Source organism: Salvelinus fontinalis, chromosome 25 (assembly GCF_029448725.1).
Source record: "Salvelinus fontinalis isolate EN_2023a chromosome 25, ASM2944872v1, whole genome shotgun sequence".
NCBI classification, from domain to species: Eukaryota; Metazoa; Chordata; class Actinopteri; order Salmoniformes; family Salmonidae; genus Salvelinus; species Salvelinus fontinalis.
Window position 1 is genome coordinate 19,194,377 of NC_074689.1, and position 19,696 is coordinate 19,214,072.

Consider the following 19,696-nt stretch of genomic DNA (forward strand, 5'->3'; position numbering starts at 1 on the left):
ATGGACCAATGACATTTGGCAGAGTTTTATATGGGTATTTCCTATTCACGAGGAAGCTGCTGTTTCTCTGAAAGGCTGATTAAAAACATGGTGCTGTTCGCATCTGACTTAATACAATTTGATTTGATTTTGACTAGTTGTGATGTTAAAAAAAATCTGTGGTCAAATAGATAAGAGTAATGGTTCTAAATAATACTCATCTGTGACATCACAGATAGTAGTACTCCATTTTTTACATTGTGATTGTCAAACCCGGCAGTAGAATATTTTAACTTTATATTTTTCTTCTACAAAACGTAGATATTTGCCGTTTTCACATGTACACACAATTGTGTTGGAGATAATGAAAATGAGGTTTAAAAGCGGTGGAATTGCTCTTTAATGATAAACAAACATAAACCTGAATGCATAAAAGTGTCTCCTAGAAAATGCACTTTGCATAGTCCCCCAAAAACATTGGGATCTCATGGGTCAATGTTTCCCTATTGTATCCGTCTACAGTACGTCATCTACCTGCAGGACAGCTGTGCGCCGCTATCTGCCACGTCTTCCAGAATCATGGCCAATTCATCCACTGTGTGAATGAACGGACGCGGCAAGGGGGGGCGCACTCTTACTTCAGTTCTTTTTTATATCCTGCGAACCCGATGGCTATCACAGCGCGCTTGCATTGCACGCAGCAACTCACATAACCGCGCACTCTGCACTGCTCTGTCTGATCTCCCTTCTTGCTACAGTTTTAACGAAGTTTTAAGAGTTCGTGTCACTTGGCTTGCGTCCTTGTCTCGTGGCCGAGGCTATTGTCTGTGAGGTGAAGCGGAGCGCGGCAGTGCAGTGCGGTGTAGTGTCCAGTTACAAATAGTGCACTGTGCTGCTGCTGCGAGGAGGCACGGCGACACAAATATATGGCTCTCGAGAGACGGCAAAGAGAGAGAGAGAGAGGGAGAGAGAGAGAGATCTGAGAAAGCTGCACAGTAGTCAGAGACTGACCCGGAGTTACTGGATTTTGTTTTAAATAGGAGAACGCAAACTGGGATTACTCCACCTTTACCGTATTTTTTCCCCCTGAGCCACAACAACACTCACCTTCTTCAGACTGGTTGAGACTTGCAGTTGTTCTCCTGCTAGATGAATAGGAGTAGTTGGAGACTTCACTAGGTGAGTGGTTTACACATATTGGCATTTGAAATGCTTTACCATGCCGATGTTTTCTTCTTTCCAAATTAGACCTTTCACTGGACATGCTGAACTGGTTAATGTGCCGTTTTGCAGTCTGAATGCTGTAATCTCTGGAGTAAATTGTATTACTGGTGAAATATTTAACGTTTCCACCTTCTCTTTTCTATTGCTGTGCATAATTCACGACTTCATAGTATACAATAAATACGTATAATACATATCATTATCAAAATCATGTTGGCCATATGATATTATTGACATACTAAAAAGAATAGCCCGGTGTAGAAGTTTACTACCATGGTTATCTAAAATGTTTTAGTACCGCTTGGCGGTGCTAACACTGTGATTATTCACTCCTATTACACGCGCCTAATAAGATTTCTCGCCTCTGCGCTATGCAGATGCGTTGCCTTTTACACATTCATTTTAATAACAAAATGTCCACTGCTAGTGATAGTTCGTTCCTCATGGTGTGCAAACACTGTATTTTGGTCTGTGTAATTACAGAGGTAGGCTACTGGTCCCGTTCTATACTTACATTGTCAGTTTAACTCTGAAACCATTTACTTCTTATTATATCTGTTTGTCTCCTGGTCCCAGTACATGTATACAAAACAACAGTTAAGTAATTCAGCTTTAATTTAAGCAGAGTAAGTCACTATTACTTTTGGAGTGAAATATGGTTGGATATCTTGGCAATTATTCTAATTGACTTTGTTAATAAGCTATTGCTATCATGTTGGGCAGTGTTTACACATTGAACAGAGAAGGGTAGATGTAAGGTTGTATTTTGTTATGGAACCCCCTTATATCGCTTTCTTTTTGTTGACTACTTGACAGTGATTTTGATGACATACAGCGGGTGTTAAATTCTTCCATGTCCCTTCTTTTGACTTGTGAAAGCATCAGGATTGGCACTTGCTGTGTGGGCAAATTTTTCCTCTCCTCAGTAACAGTAGGCTACAGTACACTGCCATCCATTCTAATTCAACACCACAGATTCTGTCTTGTCAGCCCATTACATATTTATTTTTATATTTTACCTTTATTTAGCTAGGCAAGTCAGTTAAGAACAAATTCTTATTTTCAATGACGGCCTAGGAACAGTGGGTTAACTGCCTTGTTCAGGGGCAGAACAACAGATTTTTACCTTGTCAGCTCGGGGATTCGATTCTTGCAACCTTTTGGTTACTAGTCCAAAGCTCTAACCACTAGGCTACCTGCCGCCCCACATCTACTAACCTTTAGTTAGTATGAAGGACGTTCATATTGAGGCTGGGATTGTTTACAGTAGGCCTGTAGTGCCACAATTGAGACTTCAAGAGAAAACAAAGACAAGGAGATACAATGCCTTTTTTCAAGACAAACTATTTACTCCAACACATTGTCTTTCAAAGCAGGCTTTAGTCTATAAAATGCACCCCAACGGTGGGACATTTAAAGGGTTTGAGCTAACAATATGCATGTGACCTGTTCAGTGTGTGTGAAACCTCAGAAACCTAACTGTCTAGCTCCCGGCATCAGCTCCTAATTGGGAATCCCAACATGTGAGTTATGATTAATCTTGATTGTCTATTTCCATATGCTAAGTGGATTTATAAAATGCATCCCAACGGTGGTTCATTTAAACAGTATGCGTGTGTGACTGTGTGAGTTCACAGTAGCTCAGAAACCTAACTGTTTAGCTCCCGGCATCGGCTCCTAATGGTCCTCCATGCCTACATGCGAGTTCTGATGAATCCTGAATGTCTCTTTCCATCATACTGAGTGGGGTATGATGATGAGGTATCCACTGTGGGTTAATAGCTTACTTACAGCTGCATTTGGCGACTTTTGAGTGCATTCAGACACCCTTAGTCCCTCAGAGAATATGAATGTGGCTGTAAAAATCACAACTAGAAAAATATCCCTTTTTATCACAACAGAGTAATCACAACATATGCTGTTTTTATCACAACAACTCAACAATATGTCTTAATGCCATTTCCATCCTTTGACACAATGATGGATGCTTCAAAGATGTATTCATCTGTTTTTTGGCTTGAAGGAAGTGGCTCTCATGAACACAGCATTGCTGTAATCTCAGAGCCTCTCCTTGCTGTGATGCTGTGCACGCGGTACTGTCTCATACTGTGCGCTCCGCGACAAACAGTGACCCCATCCAGATGGTTGAATTACTCTGAGAGTTTTGGCAGAGAGAGTTCCTTGAGTTCACCCCTCAGAAAGGCCTGCTCGGCTCGGACTGCTAAAGTCCCTGAAGACATGAGATAAAGAGAGAGGGAGTGAGAAGGGAGGAAGGAGAGGGGAGACTGGGGAAAAGAGACGGTTGGGGAAAATTGCTGAATCGAGAAATGATCTGATGGGATGCCTCTCGGCAAAGTTACTGGGTTTATATTACAGCTGAGTTTCAACAAGGGAAACTGGACAGAGAAAAAAACAATATATGCTCAAAAACATCTCCCCTCCCTGCTCTTTCCTTTCCCCTCCCAAGCTTCATAACAAAGATAACCACCAGTGTGAACTGTACTTACAGATAAGTACAGAGCAGCTGAGAAGCATCTCTCTCAGCTCTCTCTGTCTCTCTCTGTCTCTCTGTCTCTCTCTGTCTCTCTCTCTCTCTCTCTCTCTCTCTCTCTCTCTCTCTCTCTCTCTCTCTCTCTCTCTCTTTTCTCGTTGTTTGGTGTGAATAGCAGCATATGATTAGCTGGTGTGATTGATATTTGCGCGGTGCTGGTAATTTGCCCGCTCACTGACACGGAACACCAGCACAAACATAGCAATTAGTCCCTGTTCAGAGAATTCTGGAATGAAAGTGACCTCACGGACCCCTGCGTTCTGTGCGGTCACTATGGAGACAGATTGAGTGACAGCGCCATTGTTGACCGGCTTTGTGATTGGGCATCTCTTTGGGGAAGGGACTTGGGAGCATGGGGCGGAATGCTGTTCAGGATTAAAAGAGACATTGTCATGCGCGTGTAACCTAAACAGGCATTACCCTCAGTCCCTCAGTGCTCTTAAAAAGACTTTAGTTACTCATTCAACTGACACGGGCTAGAGCCACTGAAAGAGACTGGCCTCACAGAGACAAACCTCACAATAAGATAATAGATGAGCTTGTATTCATTGGTTTGAAATAGGATTTTAATCTGACGTAAATTCTCTCAGGCATTGATTTACTGTTGGTCAAAGCAAACATTATATCCCAAATAAAATATATCCTCTCTGTCCCCCACACCTCTAGTGCTCTGTTTTATCATGTCCCCACTTTTAGTTTAAATATAGATCCACTTCGTCAATGTCTCTTCTCTTCCCTGTCCGGTAGCCTCTTCTAGATTAAGTAGAGGTCTTTCTGTAGGCTGGTAACCAGTAGACACACACTGGACTATCAAAGAGCCGCCCGGCTGACGGTTTATTACCTTGGCATAGACAGCCTGCCCCTAGGGATCACCTTTGTGGATCAGGGTAGAAGTTGCCCGTAGGCACAGATCGAGCATCAGTTTTCGCACCCCCACCCCCAAATCCTAACCTTAACCATTTGGCCGAGAGACGAGTGTAAGGTTGGCATGACCTGACCTGGTAAAGCACTATACTTTCAATTGTATTTGTCCCAGAACATTTCTGTCAAAATAAGAAGCATGATTATTTTTCTCCTCTCCTCTGTTCATCGCCCTTGTTTATTTATCTGTTTATCGAGATGGGCACATTGCCATGTCTACCCCAGGGGTTCGGGGAGGTGATTGCTTTCCGCGGGATACAATGAGAAATGGAAATGTTGACAATATGATAAAACTTGATCATCTGTAGCTGGCTCGCTGTTTAAAGGCCAGCGTTGTTAGGGTGACTGTGTTACCATAGCTACTGGGGAAGAATGCAACATGTTGTTTGCTGAGTGCTTCTATTGTTGAGATCCTGTCTGAATAACATATTGCGTCAACCTGTTTGTTTTCTTCAGTATTTGCGTCAGCCGTCAACACTATAAACGTCTACTGTTGTTATATGCAAGGCACACCATGTGGTTGATTCAAGTCAAGGTCTGACACATAATTATGCTGAAACAAGTGTTACTTAACGAACATCAGCAGCTTATCTGTGAATAGTGGAAGCTATTTAGTGAGATTGTATTCTATTTCTGGCAGTGGATAGGGGACCAGTTTATGCAAAAATGTGAGATGGCATACTGTTTGAGGGAAAGAGGAGGGAAAGACGCATGTATTGATCAGGTACCGGTGTTCCATTTCAGAGGTTTCCTCTAAGGTGACTTGAGTCCTGCATTGGCATGGTTTGGGGCCCCTCGCTCTCTCCTCCTTTTTCGTCCTATCTCTTCCCTTCTCTCCCCTCCTGTTCCGTCCTCTCTCATCCCTCCTCTTCCGTACTCTCTTTCCCCTCCTCTCACCTCCTCTTCCGTCCTCTCTCTTCTCTCCTCTCCCCAACTCTTCCCTTCTCTCTCAGCCTCCTCCATCCTCTCTCTTCCCTTCTCTCTCCTCCTCTCTCTAACTCTTCTGTCCTCTCTCCTCTCCCCAACTCTTCCATCCTCTCTCTTCCCTTCTCTCCAACTCCTCCATCCTCTCTCTTCCCTTCTCTCTCCTCTTCTCCCCAACTCTTCCGTCCTCTCTCTTCTCCCCAACTCTTTCGTCCTCTCTCTTCTCCCCAACTCTTCCATCCTCTCTCTTCTCCCCAACTCTTCCATCCTCTCTCTTCTCCCCAACTCTTCCGTCCTCTCTCTCTTCTCTCCAACTCTTCCATCCTCTCTCTTCTCCCCAACTCTTCCGTCCTCTCTCTCTTCTCTCCAACTCTTCCATCCTCTCTCTTCTCCCCAACTCTTCCGTCCTCTCTCTTCTCCCCAACTCTTCTGTCATCTCTCTCTTCTCTCCAACTCTTCCATCCTCTCTCTTCTCCCCAACTCTTCCGTCCTCTCTCTTCTCTCCAACTCTTCTGTCCTCTCTCTTCTCCCCAACTCTTCTGTCATCTCTCTCTTCTCCCCAACTCTTCTGTCATCTCTCTCTTCTCCCCAACTCTTCCATCCTCTCTCTTCTCCCCAACTCTTCCGTCCTCTCTCTTCTCCCCAACTCTTCCGTCCTCTCTCTTCTCCCCAACTCTTCCGTCCTCTCTCTTCCCTTTCTCTCTCCCTCTCTCCCCAACTCTTCCCTTCTCTCTCAGCCTCCTCCATCCTCTCTCTTCCCTTCTCTCCCCTCCTCTCTCTAACTCTTCTGTCCTCTCTCTCCTCCTCTCTCCAACTCTTCCGTCCTCTCTCTTCCCTTCTCTCCCCAATTCTTCCGTCCTCTCTCTTCCCTTCTCTCCCCAACTCTTCCGTTATCTCTCTTCTCTTCTCTCCCCAACTCTTCCGTTATCTCTCTTCCCTTCTCTCCCCAACTCTTCCGTCCTCTCTCTTCTCCCCAACTCTTCCGTCCTCTCTCTTCTCCCCTCCTCTTCCATTCTCTCTCTTCCCTTCTCTCCCCTCCTTTTTCATTCTCTGACTTCCCTTCTCTCTCTTCCCTTCTCCCCAACTCTTCCGTCCTCTCTCTTCTCCCCTCCTCTTCCATTCTCTCTCTTCCCTTCTCTCCCCTCCTTTTTCATTCTCTGACTTCCCTTCTCTCCCCTCCTCTTCCGTGGTATCTCTCCCCTCCTCTTCCATGTTATCTCTCCCCTCCTCTTCCATCCTCTCTCTTCCTCTCTCCCTTCCTCTTTCCTCACTCTACTCAGCTTCAATCTCTCTGACAAGCAATTAGCTGCGACTATCGCCCCACAACTTGCACACACACCGAATGACCGCACAAAAAGCTACATCATAAACTGTAGTAATTTCACGCCAGGTTTTAGTTTGAAATGATTTAAATTCTCACCAGAGAGGTAGAAACAGAGAGAGAGAGAGACATGTTACTGGCTGCGTGATTATTCTCACCGCTGTTTGGGTTCCTGAATGAGTGAATGGCTGTGGGTTGTATGGAACAGGCCTGACATGTCTACACGTCAAACAGAATTAGAAGTAGCAAACCAGCATTCTATTATCCTCCACTAAAGCACGACAGCTAGCTCTGCTTCCTACACCCAAACCTGAAACCTCACTTCCTTACTGGAGCATGGAAATCTGTGTTGTGTTCCAAATCTGAAACATTGTTAAGACATCTTGTATGCCTGTTTTCTCAGGAGGGATCGTGTAAAGGGGTGTTTGTGAATGAGAAGTAAAATAAAGATGGACTTAACTCATTACTAACAGGAGTTGTTTATACAGAATTAGAGGTGCTGTTGATCTGTTGATCTGGAGTCTGTTCTGCTTGTTGGAGTTAGAATTAGACTGCTGAGAGAGGAAGAGAGAGAAAATCTAATCAATCAATTCAAATGGTATTTGTCACATGCTTTGTAAACAACAGGTGTAGACTAATAGTGAAATGCTTACTTCCGGGTCCTTTTTCAACAATGCAGAGTTAAATATAAGCAAATATATATAATAATACACCATTATAATCAAAATATTGACAAAAAAAAAAGAGAGAGAAGAAAAAGAGAAGAAGAAAATGTAGATAAAGCAGTTATAAGGAGTAGTGAGTCAGGAGAGCAGGTAGAATGATAGACTATTAGAGAGAAAGAGAAGGAGTGGAAGAAAGTGGAAGAAAGAGTGAAAAGGCATATTGATTGCCTACCAGTGTATCAGTACAGAGGTTGCCCTTGAAGGAGAGGTAAAGAGAGTCATTATGTCATTGTTTCTGAGTCACTTTCTGTTTTTCTCTCTCTCAATTCAATTCAAAAGGCTTTATTGGCATGGGAAACATGTTTACAATGCCAAAACAAGTGAAATAGACTCTCTGTCTATTTCTCTCTCTCGCTCTCAATTCAATTTAAGGGCTTTGTTGGCATGGGAAACATATGTTTACATTGCCAAAGCAAGTGAAGTAGATAATATACAAAAGGGAAATAAACAAAAAAAAATGTACAGTAAATATGACACTCACAAAAGTTCAAAAAGAATGAAGACATTTCAAATGTCATATTATGGCTATATACAGTGTTGTAACAATGTGGAAATAGTTAAAGTACAAAAGAGAAAATAAATAAACATACATATGGGTTGTATTTACAATGGTGTTTGTTGTGGCAACAGGTCACAAATCTTGCTGCTGTGATTGCACACTGTGGTATTTCACACAATAGTTATGGGAGTTGATCAAAATTTGATTTATTTTTGTATTCTTTGTGGGTCTGTGTAATCTGAGGGAAATATGTGTCTCTAATATGGTCATACATTTAGCAGGAGGTTAGGAAGTGCAGCTCAGTTTCCACCTCATTTTGTGGGCAGTGTGCACATAGCCTGTCTTCTCTTGAGAGCCAGGTCTGCCTACGGCGGCCTTTCTCAATAGCAAGGCTATGCTCACTGAGTCTGTACATAGTCAACGTTTTCCTTAAGTTTGGGTCAGTCACAGTGGTCAGGTATTATTCCACTGTGTACTCTCTGTTTAGGGCCAAATAACATTCTAGTTTGCTTAGTTTTTTCGTAAATTCTTTCCAATGTGTCAAGTAATTATCTTCTTGTTTTCTCATGATTTGGTTGGGTCTAATTGTTTTGCTGTCATGGGGCTCTGTGGGGTCTGTTTGTGTTTGTGAGCAGAGCCCCAGGACCAGCTTGCTTAGGGGGCTCTTCTCCAGGTTCATTTCTCTGTAGGTGATGGCTTTGTTATGGGAGGTTTGGGATTCGCTTCCTTTTAGGTGGTTAAATTAATGTCTCTTTTCTGGATTTTGATAACTAGCGGGTATCGCCCTACTTCTGCTCTGCATGCATTATTTGGTGTTTACATTGTACATTGAGGATGTTTTTTCAGAATTCTGCATGCAGAGTCTCAATATGGTGTTTGTCCCATTTAGTGAATTGGTGGTTGGTGAGCGGACCCCAGACCTCACAACCATAAAGGTCAATGGGTTCTGTTACTGATTCAAGTATTTTTAGCCAGATCCTTATTGGTATGTAGAATTTTATGTTCCTTTTGTTGGCTTAGAAGTCCCTGCTATTGGTTAGAGCGTTGGGCCAGAAACCGAAAGGTTGCTGGATCTAATCCCCGAGCTGACAAGGTAAAAACCTGTCATTCTGCCCCTGAGCAAGGCAGTTAACCCACTGTTCCCCCGGGTGCTGAAGACGTGGATTTTGATTAAGGCAGCCCCCTGCACCTCTCTGATTCAGAGGGATTGGGTTAAAAAAGGAAGACACATTTCAGTTGAATGCATTCAGTTGTACAACTGACTAGGTATCCCCTTTTCCCTTTCTTGCCTTGTCTCTCAGATCGTTGACAGCTTTGTGGGAGTTACCAGTGGCGCTGATGTTAAGGCCAAGGTATGTATAGTTTTTTTGTGTGCTTTAGTGCAACAGTGTCTAGATGGAATTTGTATTCGTGGTCCTGGCAACTGGACCTTTTTTGGAGCGCCATTATTTTAGTCTTACTGAGATTTACTGTCCAGGTCTGGCAGAATCTGTGCAGAAGATCTAAGTGCTGCTGTAGGGCCTCCTTAGTTGGGGACAGAAGCACGAGATCATCCGCAAACAGTAGACCTTTATCTTCAGATTCTAGTAGGGTTATGCCGGGTGCTGCAGACTGTTCTAGTGCCGTCGCCAATTTGTTGATATATATGTTGAAGAGGGTAGGGCTTAAGCTGCATCCCTGTATCACCCCACGGCCCTGTGGAAGAAAAGTGTGTTTTTTGCCAATTTTAACCGCATACTTTTTGTTTGTGTAAATGGATTTTATAATGTTGTATGTTTTCCACCAACACCACTTTCCATCAATTTGTATAGCAGGCCATCATGCCAAATTGAGTCAAAAGCTTTTTTGAAATAAACAAAGCATGAGAAGACTTTGTCTTTGATTTGGTTTGTTTGTTTGTCTCTCTCTCTTTCCCTCTTTCTCTCTCGCTCTGTCTATTTCTCTCTCTTTTTTCTCTCTCTCGCTCTCTCTACCTCCCTCTCTCCCACTCTCCCTTCTCTCTCTCTCTCTCTCTCTCTCTCTCTCTCTCTCTCTCTCTCTCTCTCCTCTATTTCTCACTATCTCTTTCTCTAAGTGAGATGAATTGGAGTCAATGAGAGGATCTTTTCATAGCCTCTGGTAGTCGTATTTCAGTTCTGTCCTGTGTGTTTCGCACAGCAGCCTGTGGCCTGGAGTTTATCCTAAACGTAAGAGACATAGCTCGTGCGCCTTCTACAGAGCAGCTCAGTACTGTAGAAATGTCAAACCAATCAGAATTTATATTTATTTCACCTTTATTTAACCAGGTAGGCCAGTTGAGAACAAGTTCTCATTAACAACTGCGACCTGGCCAAGATAAAGCAAAGCGGTGCGACAAAATAAACAACACAGAGTTACACATAAACAAACATACAGTCAATAACACAATAGAAAAAATCTATGTACAGTGTGTGCAAATGTAGAAAAGTAGGGAGGTAAGGCAATAAATAGACCATAGAGGTGAAATAATTACAATTTAGCATTAACACTGGAGTGATAGATGTGCAGATGATGATGTGCAAGTCGAGATACTGGGGTGCAAAAGAGCAAGAAGATAAATAACAATATGGGGATGAGGTAGTTGGGTGTGCTATTTACAGTTTGGCTGTATACATGTACAGGTACTGCTCTGACAGCTGATGCTTAAAGTTAGAGAGGGAGATATAAGACTTTTTTTCCTATTCGTTCCAGTCATTGGCAGCAGAGAACTGGAAGGAAAGGCGGCCAAAGTAGGTGTTGGCTTTGGGGATGACCAGTTAAATATACCTGCTGGAGTGTGTGCTACGGGTGGGTGTTGCTATGGTGACCAGTGAGATGAGAAAGGCTGGGCTTTACCTAGCAAAGACTTATAGATGACCTAGAGCCAGTAGGTTTGGCAACGAATATGTAGCGAGGGCCAGCCAACGAGAGCATACAGGTCGCAGTGGTGGGTAGTATATAGGGCTTTGGTGACGAAACGAATGGCACTGTGATAGACTACATCCAATTTGCTGAGTAGAGTGTTGGAGGCTGTTTTGTAAATGGCATTGCCGAAGTCAAGGATCAGTAGGATAGTCAGTTTTACGAGGGTATGTTTGGCAGCATGAGTGAAGGAGGCTTTGTTGTGAAATAGGAAACCAATTCTAGATTTAATTTTGGATTGGAGATGCGTAATGGGAGTCTTTGTATTTGTGGTTGTCCACATATTCTAAGTCAGAACCGTCCAGAGTAGTGATGCTAGTCGGGCAGGCGGGTGCAGGCAGCAATCGGTTGAAGAGCATGCATTTAGTTTTACTAGCATTTAAAAGCAGTTGGAGGCCATGGAAGGAGTGTTGCATGGCATTGAAGCTCGTTTGGAGGTTCGTTAACATAGTGTCCAAAGAAGGGCCAGATGTATACAGAATGGTGTCGTCTGTAGAAGACTATAGAAACACGGTAAATGTTTTAAATGGATCCTAAATCCTCAGGGATGTTGCCTTCTGTGTCATATCTAGATATTGCGTGTCTTTACGATAAGCAAGCCTTTTCATGCAGCAGCGTTTAAGTCGATGTGAGATTCATTAATCGCATGGCTGCCTAGCCAGAGCAAGGCAGAAGGCAGCTAATTTGATCAGTGGATGAGATTTGAGTATGGAGCCTTCTTTAATCTTTGGCTAATGAAAAAAATGTATCTTAGCTTTGAAATCGTTATGAAAGGGTAATTAAGAAGATATCTTCTGAAAGATTTATCGTTAGTGAAAATGCATTTGATGAATGGTAATGATATTTAAAAAGATGCGCCAATGGATGACAGAAATAAAAACCTCTCAGCTGAACTTTTGGAGAGATTGTGTGATCATGTCAAAAAGAGAATACTGTACAGACTTGTTGCATGTTCATGCAGAACAATAGGAGGGCGATAGAGAGGCAGATTGTCTGAGAAAGATGCACAGAAAGAGGCGAGAGACAGAATAGGAGGACGATAAAGATTGGAAGAGAATGGTGAGAAAAGGAAACAGAGAAAGAGGTTTCCGCTACAGGGAGGGAGATGCAGCTTAATGTCGTTTCTTTTCTCCATATGCACTGGACTGGGTGTTCCCAGGGGCCCCAGCTGCTCTGTATTGGTCCATCTCTGTCTGTGGACTCCATATATCACTAACACAGACCTACACAGGTGGAAGAGGGAGGAAGAGAAGGAGGGGTGGAGAGTTAGAGAGTGTGAGGGAGAGAGGGAGAAAGAGAAAGGATTGAGAGAGGGAGGGAGTGAGAGAGAGAAAGTGGGATAGAGAGAGAGGGGGAGGGTGAGAGAGAAAGAGGAAGTAGCTCTCTGTAGAGATATGAATTAATGAATGGAGCTGGTACGTGGTCTACCAGTCAGTTCTCCACATGTCTGGCTTTAAATACAGTCTGCTTTTCTAATAAGCACACTCTCAGGGCACACACTCCTTGCGTACTCCAGTCCACACAGACGCTCACACACACATGGACACACACATCCCCCATTGTGCTCCCCACACTGTCTCATACACACATAGACACACACACACACACTGCGGCTCCAGACAAGGGCTCCTGTGAGTCAGCCCTTTATTGGTGTGTATGTGTGTGTGTGTGGGGTCATGCATGTGTCTGTCCCTACAGACACAGTGCTGTCTCAGTCCTAAAGGTGGACCACAGGCAGGATGTGTGGTCTGAACCATTGGCTCTGCATAACATGTCTCTATTCTGCCCTGAAAGAACTGCTCAGTCAAAAGGCCATGTGGGCATGGGATGTTTTAACCACAGCTCCGTGTTGAACACACCTCAGTGACATGTTAGATTAGGGAGCTGCATTCAAGATAAATAGTTATTTGGAGGTGAATGCTACTGTAGTCTGTTGTATGAGCGCAGGTTTAAAGTTACTCACTTTGTGTGGGGTGAGATTTCCTAACAGTATAGTACAGTATGTATGGTACACTTGTCTATCAATCGTCTAGCCATGTATTGTGTTAACCGACAGCTCATGCACTTGAGACGATGTATAACCCTCGGTTAACCTGAAAGACAATTGAGAAACTTGAGCGTTATCACGAGGAGTGCCCCTTTTTCCAGACACTATTAGTAACCGGTACACCAGTCTGATTTGGCTGGTTGTGAAACAAGAGAGTGTGATGCCTATTCTGGTGTATTTGAAACCTCCTGAGATTTGGAGGCAGGTACATTGGAAAGCTGACTCTGTCCTGTTCCTTTCTGCCTCGTGTGCTGGGGACTGAACAGGGTTGTTTATTAACGATTCTGTAGGTGGCACAGCATTTTTCCTGACAACTGCTGAAGAGTTTGTTTATACTCTTACACAAGCAGGCAGGCCCATGGACACACACACACACACACACACACACACACACACACACACACACACACACACACACACACACACACACACACACACACACACACACACACACACACACACACACACACACACACACACACACACACACACACACACACACACACACACACACACAGACACAGAGAGGTTGTCTTGGTATCTGACAGGTGGACCAGCACCAAGCTCCTGGGCCACAGAGGAGATCTGACAGGAGAGAGGGAGGAAGGAGGGGGAGAGATAAAGAAAGGGATGGAGAGAGAAAGAGAACAAAAGAGATGTGTTCTCTGTTTCTGTGTATACTTTGCTAATAACTATTCAATCCTTATCCAAACATTTGGAGTCCGATAATCCAAATCAAGCATGACTGTGATGCTATCATTACCATCCCTGCTTTTCCATTGCAACAAAACCCTCCAGACATAGGGTCATTTCCATGTAAAAGGACCCATGAGCCACGTTTTTCAACCATTTTCCATCCTAAACATTAGGAATAGGCAAAGGCCTCTGGTCACAGATGGAAAAGGGGTCTTAAAAACATTACTAAAATGTATTAGAAATGCATGAAAACACAATAATGTTTTGCAGAAATGATTTGGCTAGTGTCTTGTAATTCTGTGACCAAAACCCCCAGATATCTTTCAGATATTTTCTAATTTCTCTCCCTCATGAGGAGGGAGGATTATGAAAGTTCACAGAAGTAACAAGGAAAGGTAGACCTACCAATTAGTTATAGTTTTTTTAATGAATTATTCAATTATTAAAACATTCCACTCTGTTACCAAATCAGTAACTAATTGACCGGAAAATCTGTAACAGAATGACGGCAAATGAATTGGGCAAAATGAGAAATCATAGTAGTCACAAACTACAGTGCAGTTGAGTACAGTAGAGCACACATGAGTGTGCTTTTTAAAATAATTGTACCAATATGTTATGTGGCTCATTTCTGGAGGTGAAGATTACATTTTAAATGGTGTCAGCATAATTTTATTTTCATTCATTTTGGAGTAGAATGTCCTATTGAAATGTAATCAGAACTGAGCTTCTCACCTCTTCGACCCCCCCGCCCCCTTTGACCTTTCCCACTGCTACATATGTTAAAATTGACCTTAGATAAGTATAGAGGCGATTTTCTTCCTCCTTCACTGGGCTGTGATTCTTGGAGAGACAAAGCACGTAGAAAGTCAATACCAGAGCCGCTCTCCAGAGAGGCTGGTGTCATTTATTTTTCAGGCCTGAAAATGGTTTTCCAGTGCTAAATCTATACCGTACGTTTCTGTGAAATACATTTAAACTCTAAGTGGGATGACTTTTGAATGAAATAAGAGAAATACTTATAGCTGATTGAAATTGATTCCCCTAATGATAGTGATGAATCATTGTCCTTGTGCTACGATGAGAATACAAGAGGTCCAAAACAAGCCTGAATCTGGATGTACGGTAGATGATGCAGAATATTTATAGATAGCCTGTTTGTTTCTCATGCGTCTCTGTTTTCAGATATCTTTGCTGTACCAGCCATCCTGAGATCCTGAGGACTCACGGCTGGGTTAGAGAGGCCGGCGGCTTGGTTAGATAGTCCGGCGGCTGGGTTAGAGAGATCTCACGGCTGGGTTAGAGAGATCTCACGGCTGGGTTAGAGAGGTCTCACTGCTGGGTTAGAGAGGTCTCACTGCTGGGTCAGAGAGGTCTCACTGCTGGGTTAGAGAGGTCTCACGGCTGGGTTAGAGAGGTCTCACAGCTGGGTTAGAGAGGCCGGCGGCTGGGTTAGAGAGATCTCACAGCTGGGTTAGAGAGGTCTCACGGCTGGGTTAGAGAGGTCTCACGGCTGGGTTAGAGAGGTCTCACGGCTGGGTTAGAAAGATCTCACGGCTAGGTTAGAAAGGTCTCACAGCTGGGTTAGAGAGGTCTCACAGATGGGTTAGAGAAGTCTCACGGCTGGGTTAGAGAGGTCTCACGGCTGGGCTAGAGAGGTCTCACGGCTGGGTTAGAGAGGCCAGCGGCTTGGTTAGATAGTCCGGCGGCTGGGTTAGAGAGTTCTCACGGCTGGGTTAGAGAGGTCTCACGGCTGGGTTAGAGAGATCTCACGGCTGGGTTAGAAGAGAGGTCTCACGGCTGGGCTAGAAAGGTCTCACGGCTGGGCTAGAAAGGTCTCACGGCTGGGTTAGAGAGGTCTCACGGCTGGGTTAGAGAGGTCTCAAGGCTGGGTTAGAGATGTCTCACGGCTGGGTTAGAGAGGTCTCACGGCTGGGTTAGAGAGGTCTCAAGGCTGGGTTAGAAAGGTCTCACGGCTGGGTTAGAAAGGTCTCACAGCTGGGTTAGAAAGATCTCACGCCTGGGTTAGAGAGGCCTCACGGCTGTGTTAGAGAAGTCTCATGCCTGGGTTAGAGAGGTCTCACGGCTGGGTTAGAGAGGTCTCACGGCTGGGTTAGAGAGGTCTCGCGTTTGGGTTAGAGAGGTCTCACGGCTGGGTTAGAGAGGTCTCGCGGCTGGGTTAGAGAGGTCTCGCGGATGGGTTAGAGAGGTCTCGCGGATGGGTTAGAGAGGCCGGCGGTTGGGTTAGAGAGGCCGGCGGCTGGGTTAGAGAGATCTCACGGCTGGGTTAGAAAGGTCTCACGGCTGGGTTAAAAATATCTCATGGCTGGGTTAGGAAGATCTCACGGCTGGGTTAGAGAGGTCTCACGGCTGGGTTAGAGAGGTCTCCCGGCTGGGTTAGAGAGGTCTCACTGCTGGGTTAGAGAGAACGGCGGCAGGGTTAGAGAGGTCTCACGGCTGGGTTAGAGAGGCCGGCGGCTGGGTTAGAGAGATCTCACGGCTGGGTTAGAAAGATCTCACGGCTAGGTTAGAAAGGTCTCACAGCTGGGTTAGAAAGATCTCCCGGCTGGGTTAGAGAGGTCTCACGGCTGGGTTAGAGAGGTCTCACGGCTGGGTTAGAGAGGTCTCACGCCTGGGTTAGAGAGGCCTCACGACTGGGTTAGAGAGGTCTCACTGCTGGGTTAGAGAGGCCTCACGGCTGGGTTAGAGAGGTCTCACTGCTGGATTAGAGAGGTCTCACAGATGGGTTAGAGAGGTCTCACGGCTGGGTTAGAGAGGTCTCACTGTTGGGTTAGAGAGGTCTCGCGGTTGGGTTAGAGAGGCCGGCGGCTGGGTTAGAGAGGCCGGCGGCCGGGTTAGAGAGATCTCACGGCTGGGTTAGAAAGATCTCACGGCTAGGTTAGAAAGGTCTCACGGCTGGGTTAGAGAGGTCTCACGCCTGGGTTAGAGAGGTCTCACGACTGGGTTAGAGAGGCAGGAAGTACAGGCTCAGGTTTCAACAGGTTTCCAGTTTCCCAAAGATGGCTATATGTTACAATGGTAATGAGACGACAGGACTGGGTTTACCCTTGAGATTATGACTTTCTAGTGTTGAGCATCGAAACATCGGATTCAAATCAGGCAGGGTGGTTGTTTTGCCATACCCCAGCTTCTTCCTCCTACCTGTTTTGATCGAATCGTGTAACAACACTTAGTAGCTAAGGAGGGAGGGGCTATTCAGCGGAACCATATCCTGTTGCACCACACTAAAAATAGCTTCCTGCGCCCCTCTGAAGCAAAGTTCCTGTTATGTGGGATCCTCTCTGGCTCTCGTTATTGGCATGGGAAACATATGTTTACATAGACAAAGTAAGTGAATAAGATAATAAACAAAAGGGAAATAAACAAAAAATGAACAGTAAACATTACACATTTTAAATGTCATATTATGGCTATATGCAAATAGTTCAAGTACAAAATGGAAAATAAATAAACATATATATAGGTTGTATTTACAATGGTGTTTGTTCTTCTCTGGTTTCCTGTTTCTTCTTGCAGGTCACAAATCTTGCTCCTGTGATGTCACACTGTGGTATTTCACCCAGTAGATATGGGAGTTTATCAAATTGGATTTGTTATCGAATTCTCTGTCTCTTTCTGTCTCTCTCTCCCTCTATGAGCCTCTTCACACTAGACTTTTCAGAACAATACTGTCGGCTACACATATTACTCAAATGTAAACTTGTTACTTACTACGTCTCGACTGATACCTCCAGAGGCAGAGCATTACACTCCCCCGATAGTTGCCTGCCTTGAAGCAGGGCAGTTTAGACACAATTGTCTCATTGAGCCAACACTCCTACACTATAAATGGAAATAGCAGAGCAATGTTATTAAAAAAGCTGATATGTATAGACATTTTCCTAATATTTCAGACTTGTTTTATTGAGTTTTTACCTGAAAAAATATCAGCCTGTTACATACTGAAATGAGTTTAGTAGCCGCCGGCTGCACTTCCACGTAAAACTATGGAAGCCCACCCTCACCACCAAAGGTTGTAAAATGTAGATCATACAAATAGGAGGGGGGGGGGCATTTTTTAACTATGGCCCAGAGTTTTTCCTGATCTGGTAGTCGGCTAACTTAACTAACTCCCAACCCTGGCTGTAGGGTAGGACATAGTAATGAATCAGCTTTATATGGGCTACGATAGGACCTGATAATTTTTCTTATTAGTTCATATGGTTAAAAAAAGAACTTCTGTAAAATCTCTTGGCCCTAGGGAGGACGAAAACATTCAATCCCTTTACACAGACAAAGAGACAACTGCGATTGGACAATAAAACAAACAGGGCTGAGCTGGCTGTATGCAGGTTGAATCGTGTAGGCCTTTGCATCTGTAATTAAAAATATACTCACACAATATGTCATCACTATTGTGTTGATTGATTCATTCCAGTCAATAATGTTTGATTAAAAAGCCAAGGAGGCCTAGCCACCCGAAGTTTGATTAAAAACCACATTTGATCACATTCACATTTTCTCAGAACACAAATAAATAGGCCTATTTTAAACTTGAAATACACATCTTAGGCTATGAAAACATTGTTACGATTCCCCTGGCCCAGATGGGATCAGAGCGCATAGGCTTCTCTAGGTTACCGGCAGCTGTGGTTGTTATCAAAATGAAGCCTGGTGTGTTGTCATTTTATAAGGTAGGCCTCCTGTACTTTAATATTCATATGAGAGGGTTAATTGTTCATTTTTAATTGGATAACGTTTCTTGATGAAGATTGGCTGTTAGCAACTCTGTGCATTTGTCTTGAAATGAAATGTTCTACAGAGAAAATAAAGCAAAGATGTCATGTGAATTGAATTGAAGGTGAAGTAGATAATATACAAAAGTGAAAGGAACAGTAAACATTACACTCACAGAAGTTCCAAAAGAATAAAGACATTTACAGATGTCACATTGTGTGTATATACAGTGTTGTAACGATGTGCAAATAGTTAAAGTACAAAAGGGAGAATAAATATGGGTTGTATTTACAATGGTGTTTGTTCTTCACTGGTTGCCCTTTTCTTGTGGCAACAGGTCACAAACCTTGCTGCTGTGATGGCACACTGTGGTATGTCACGCGGAGGGAAATATGTGTCTCTAATATGGTCATACATTTGGCAGAAGGTTAGGAAGTGCAACTCAGTTTCCACTTCATTTTGTGGGCAGTGTGCACATAGCCTGTCTTTTCTTGAGAGCCAGGTCTGCCTTCGGCGATCTTTTTCAATAGCAAGGCTATGCTCACTGAGTCTGTACATAGTCAACACTTTCCTTATGTTTGGGTCAGTCACAGTGGTCAGGTATTCTGCCACTGTACCCTATGTTTAGGGCCAAATAGCATTCTAGTTTGATGTGTTTTTTCGTAAATTCTTTCCAATGTGTCAAGTAATTATCTTCTTGTTTTCTCATGATTTGGTTGGGTCTAATTGTTTTGCTGTTCTGGGGCTCTGTGGGGTCTGTTTGTGTTTGTGAGCAGAGCCGGTGATGGCTTTGTTATGGAAGGTTTGGGAATCGCTCCCTTTTAGGTGGTTGTAGAATTTAACGGCTCTTTTCTGGATTTTGATAATTATCGGGTATCGGTCTAATTCTGCTCTGCATGCATTATTTGGTGTTTTACGTTGGACACTGAGGATTTTTTTTTAGAATCTCAAGTCGGTGTTTGTCCCATTTAGTGAATTCTTGGTTGGTGGGTGAACCCCAGACCTCACAACCATTAAGGGCAATGGGTTCTATAACTGATTCAAGTATTTTTAGCCAGATCCTAATTGGTATGTCTAATTTTATGTTCCTTTTGATGGTGTAACGGATGTGAAATGGCTAGCTAGTTAGCGGGTGCGCGCTAGTAGCATTTCA

The 19,696-nt window shown here is 43.9% G+C and overlaps 1 protein-coding gene across 1 annotated transcript in view; it reads left to right on the forward strand.

Moving 5' to 3' along the window:
- Positions 1-615: 615 nt before the first annotated feature.
- sema5a (sema domain, seven thrombospondin repeats (type 1 and type 1-like), transmembrane domain (TM) and short cytoplasmic domain, (semaphorin) 5A) overlaps positions 616-19,696 on the forward strand; it is a gene marked incomplete in the record, with an annotated part of 225,206 nt that continues 206,125 nt past the window's right edge. Inside the window, 1 exon segment of the mRNA XM_055881523.1 lies at positions 616-1,158.